Consider the following 6,000-nt stretch of genomic DNA (forward strand, 5'->3'; position numbering starts at 1 on the left):
GACCGACAATTCATTATAGCCGCGAGTACTTTTAAATGACTTTTTTCCTTTAGAAATGTAATTTTGCTCTCGGACTGTTGTAAACACGGGAAATATGCGCCACTTTACAGGCATACTATAGACACCCCCCAGGTACGAAATTTAAAGGAATATTACACTTTTATTGTTTCACTTTAAACATTATTAAAATCACTGCTCCCGAAAAAACAGCCGCTTTTAAAACTTTTTTTTGCATTGATACATGTCCCCTGGGGCAGGACCCGGGTCCCCAAACACTTTTTAAGACAATACCATGCATATAAACCTTTAAAATTAGCACTTTTAATTTTCTCATGTTCGTGTCCCATAGACTTTAATGGTGTTTGCATGTTCGAACACATTTTTTGCCTGTTCACATGTTCTGGTACGAATCGAACTGTGGGGTGTTTGGCCCATCCCTACTGATTTCTAGGATTCTGTGGAATCTGTTACTTCTGCTTGAAAGGTAATGGCAACAAAACTACATTCTCCCAAAAATGGTGCTCCAACTCACACTTCAACAGTTGCTATTGCTGCTCCACCCTAGATATACCATCTGATCCCTGATCTAAAAAATCAGCTTATCTTTTGTATCTTTTGGGAAGAAGAAGAAAATTATTGGTGCTGTGGAAATATTGGCACCCTCATTTTTTAAAGACAATACCAATGTGGTGGTGTCACTGGAAAAGTTGAAAGTCATAGTAAACTAAAAATATATCCTTTATATTTAAAGGAAGGACTTATTTTTATTTTTTTTTATTTTTTTTACTGAATAAGGTAATTATTTAGCATATACAGTATATAGCAACCCCAAGATTAAGGACCCATAAGAGTATTATTTACAGCAAAAGTAAGACATTTCGAGACAAGTGAAAAGTGTCTCAGCAAAAGGAAGCCTTCTTGTAATTTTTTAAAAGACGCATAATGTGTATATGGTTTTATCCAGAAAAGGCAACCATTTTAAGTGGATTCAATTATATTTTTTTCCAATAAATATAGATACTAGGAGAACTATGGAGTGGACTTTATAGGCATACCGATAAACTTTCTAAAAATGATAAGCTTGTTTTATTGAGTACAAAATTCGTATAATACAAACAGCAAATACAGGTAAAGGCATATAAAATTATATAAGATTAGTATTGTATATCCCACACAAAACCTTAACCCCACTTCGTACAATATGTAGAGCTGGTAGTGTCACCAGCAGTATGGAAATTAAAATCCCCCTAGTGGTGATTCGGTTGAAGGTGTAGGCAAGCAGACTTGTGGGTCAGGTTGTGAGTCCGAGTATACATAATCTTTTAGTTGCTTAACATGTTGCGCCTGAAAGCACGCTTCCTCAGGAGCACATGAAATTCTATTAGATATATATGAGAAAACAAATATGAATATATACAGTTTGACATCATGTAAAAAGGAGGGGGAGAGAGTGGGACAGGTAGAAGCAGGAGGGACCTATAGGAATGGTTTGTAGGATTGGGCTTCATTTAGCCCCGGCGATCGGGTAGCGTTAAGTCGCTCTATCCAAAGGGTCACATCTGAAAATTTAGTGATAAGTTTAAAATTATTTTCAGACATGCCAACTCTCTAAAAGATAAACTTGTAACCAGCCACTATATAGCACATAACCCTTGCACACCTAAACTTCCTTTGGGGACATCACATTGTGGAAATTTTGCATTCTGCCCTTGGGTACTATCTGGACACAGTATCCTACTCTCCAATGGTGAGACCTACTATCCGAAATTTTCCGCTACCTGCTATACACAAAGGTTAGTTTACCTCATGATGTGTAAATGTGGAACTTTTTATGTTGGGAAGACGGCCAGACAACCCTAGACAGAGAATTAATGACCATTTATATTATTCAGGCAATGGGAAAATGCTCACTCCCATCAGCCGACACTTGGATCTTTACCATCGTTTTGACATTTCCTCTGTATCCTTTGTTGTTCTGGCCGTCGTCCCACAAAGCCCCAGAGGAAGTGAGTGGGACAGGTTTATTTTGCAGAAGGAGACCCTTTGGATAGTATTCCTCACCTGCCAGTACCGTGTTGCTACATAATCTGTGGTCTTTGGATAAGACCCAATAAACTGTGCTTGCTTTGTTCAATGCATGGTAAGTTGTGTATTTAACCTTATTTATCGCTGTGTTGCTATTTAGCTTTATAATAGCCTAGTCAGTGCCTCCCGCCTGCCCCCCGCCCATATATATATATCTATATATATATATATATATAGATATCTATCTATCTATCTATCTATCTATCTATCTATCTATCTATCTATCTATCTATCTATCTATCTATCTATCTATCTATCTATCTATCTATCTATCTATCTATCTATCTAATAGATAGATAGATAGATAGATAGATAGATAGATAGATAGATAGATAGATAGATAGATAGATAGATAGATAGATAGATAGATCTATAGATAGATAGATCTATAGATAGATAGATCTATAGATAGATAGATCTATAGATAGATAGATAGATCTATATATATATATATATGCCCTGCTTACATTACAATTTATACCATCCTTCAATTTCCTATACCCTAGGTTATTATTGGGCATTTATACCCTCAATACTATTTTTTATATTTATTTTTATTCTTTGCTTAACCTGCTGACCTCTTAGCTGTCATATTGCTATTTTATAATTCTGACCACTGCTGCCCCACTGTTACTTATTGCATATGTACTGGGGGTTGACTGGTCCTACTGCCAGGCTACATTGACAAATACACTGTCACATACTCTTTCTTCACTATTGTGCTACAATATACGCCCCAACTGCCCTACTTTGCTTTCTGCCATCGGGTGCTCAGTGCCCCCCCTCTTTCCCCCTCTTCCCCTCCCCCCATGGGTGGTCATGCATTCAGCCAACTGATCTGTTTGGAGCAACCCATTTTTATATTCATTAACTGTAGCACTTTTGTGCCCTTTTTTGCATGATGTCAAACTGCATATATTCATTTTTTTTTTCATATATATCTAATAGAATTTCATGTGCTCCTGAGGAAGCGTGCTTCTACGGGCAACATGTCGAACAACTAAAAGATTATGTATACCCGGACTCACAACCTGACCCACAAGTCTGCTTGCCTACACCTTCAACCGAATCACCACTAGGGGGATTTTAATTTCCATACTGCTGGTGACACTACCAGCTCTAAGTATTGTACAAAGTGGGGTTAAGGTTTTGTGTGGGATATACGAAACTATTCTTATAGAATTTTTTATGCCTTTACCTGTATTTGTTGTTTGTATTATATGAATTTTGTACTCAATAAATCAACCTTATCATTTTTAGAAAGTTTATCTGTGTGCCTATAAAGTCCACTCCATAGTTCTCCTAGTATCTATATGCCCTTCTAGGACGTTGGCACACTGCTACCTGTGTACCCACAGTGTCACCCTGAGGTAGTACACATTGATTTGGAAATATTTTTTCAACCAATAAATATAGAGTTATATAAAAGAACTAGAAGGTAGATTTTTTATTATGAAACTAAACTGGTGTTACTAAAACATACTCCTTAATAAATATATATACCTTTTCATTTCAATTGCTTTTTATATCTTATGTACTGTATTTATCGGCGTATAACACGCACCCCTTAAAATACGCCGATCCCCGATGATCCCCCCCCGCTGTTTGTGAGCGGAGCGAGCCGGCCGCTGATGAGTGTACTCAGGTAGGCTCGGCTAGCTCCACTCACAGGCATGCCCAGTCCTGCCCTATGATAGACATAACACAGAGACTGGGCATGACTGTGAGTGGAGCTAGCCGAGTACACTCGGCTATGTATGTCGGCTCTTCTCAGCTCCGCTCACAGTCATGCCCAGTCCTGCCATTGGACCTGTATTATGTCCATCACAGGGCAGGACTGGGCGGGACTAGGAGCGGAGCCGAGAAGAGCTGAGACCGGCTCTGTGTATCTCAGCAGCGGCGCCATATTTAAACAACAAATGATCTGACAAGGCTGCAAATGACACTGATAAGGCTGCAAATGACACTGATAAGGCTGCAAATGACACTGATAAGGATGCAAATGATCTGACAAGGCTGCAAATGACACAGATAAGGCTGCAAATGATCTGTCAAGGTTGCAAATGACACTGACAAGGATGCAAATTACACTGACAAGGATGCAAATTACACTGATAAGGCTGCAAATGATCTGACAAGGCTGCAGATGACACTGGACAAGCATGCAGATGGACACTGAAAAGGCTGCATTGATGGGCATTTAAATGTAAGTTTTTTTCCTTAAAAAGTTTTTTTCCTTAAAATTCCCTCCTAAACTTGGGGTGCATGTTATACGCTGGCGAGTGTTATACACCGATAAATACGGTAACTTTCAATTTTGCATATTTCTCTATCATCTGTGAAATATAGAAAGCAAAGTCGCAGTTTAAATAATTTTATTGCATAAAAAATAGTGCTCCAACTTACACTTCAACAGTTGCTATTGCTGCTTCACCCTAGAAAGACCCTCTGATTCCTAATCTAAAAATCAACTTATCTTCTGTGTCTTTTGGGAAAAAAAAGAAGGTTATTGGTGCTGTGGAAATATTGGCATCCTTATTTTTTAAAGGCAATACCAATGCGGTTGTGTCACTGGAAAAGTTGAAAGTCATAGTAAGCTAAAAATGTATCCTTAATATTAAAGGAAGGGTTTCATTTTTTTTTTTTTTACTGAATAAGGCAATTATTTAGCATTTACAGTATATATAGCAACCCCAAGATTAAAGAGGAAGTAAACCCTGATGGATTTTACTTCCTCTTTTTTCCCCTGCAAAGTAAAAGCATAATGGGCTAGAATGCATTGCATACTAGCCCATTATGTTGCACTTACCTCCAAATGAAACCTGCGATATCCCGCTGTCCCCGCTGGTGGCCGCTTTTATCTTCACCCCTCTTCCTTCTCGGCCCATGGACTCCGGCTCTGTGACTGGCTGGAATCTTTTGACATCACTCCTGCTAGTCACAGGGTGGGAGCTTTAGAAATGGCACGATCATGCCCTTTCTTCAGTGCACATGTGCCAATGACGTCGGCGCGAGCGTATATGGTAAATATCTCCTAAATCGTGCAGTGTTAGGAGATATTTCCAGTACCTACAGGTAAGCTTTATTATAGGCTTACCTGTAGGTAAAAGTTGTGTAACTAGGTTTACAACCACTTTAAGGACCCATAAGAGTATTATTTACAGCAAAAGCAATACATTTTGAGACAAGTGATAAGTGTCTCAGCAAATGAAAGCCATCTTGTAATTGTTTAAAATATACATAATGTGTTAATAGTTTCATCCAGAAAAGGCAACCATTTTCAATTATAATTTTCTCCAACAAATATAGAGTTATGTAAAAGAACTAGAAGGTAGATCTTTTATTATGAAACTAAACTGGTGGTATTAAAAAATACTCCCTAATAAATATATACCTTTTTTTTTTTTAATTTTTGCATATTTCTCTATCATCTTTGAAATATAGAAAGCAAAGTAACAGTTTAAATAATTTTATTGCATAAAAAATAACCATAATAAACCATTGTGACAACAATTTTTTGTGGAACCATTTCTGCCTTATCAATCCTACTGGGGCAAAAAAAGTGCAGCGCTTAACAAATTATACCTTGCACAATCTAAGCCAAACAATATGTGTAACAGTGCTAATGTGTACCATAAATAAATTCATCAGAACATGTGTATCAATAAATTAAATTATAGTGTTACTGTGCAAAAATAAAAATAAACTAAAAACATTACTCAAAATTATCAGATGACAATGAAATCCATTAAAGTGCTTGGGATTTGGGGTAGTAAAGATACCAGAGACACTGGAGAGGAGCTGGAACACACTCCACCAAAAACTATGCTGATTTTTACAAGTCCAGAGGATATGAACTAAATTGCCAACGTGGCCACATCAATGCCAGCATACGGAGGATCTGCCGGAGGAAAA

This window comes from Aquarana catesbeiana, linkage group LG01 (assembly GCF_042186555.1).
Source record: "Aquarana catesbeiana isolate 2022-GZ linkage group LG01, ASM4218655v1, whole genome shotgun sequence".
Classification (NCBI taxonomy): Eukaryota; Metazoa; Chordata; class Amphibia; order Anura; family Ranidae; genus Aquarana; species Aquarana catesbeiana.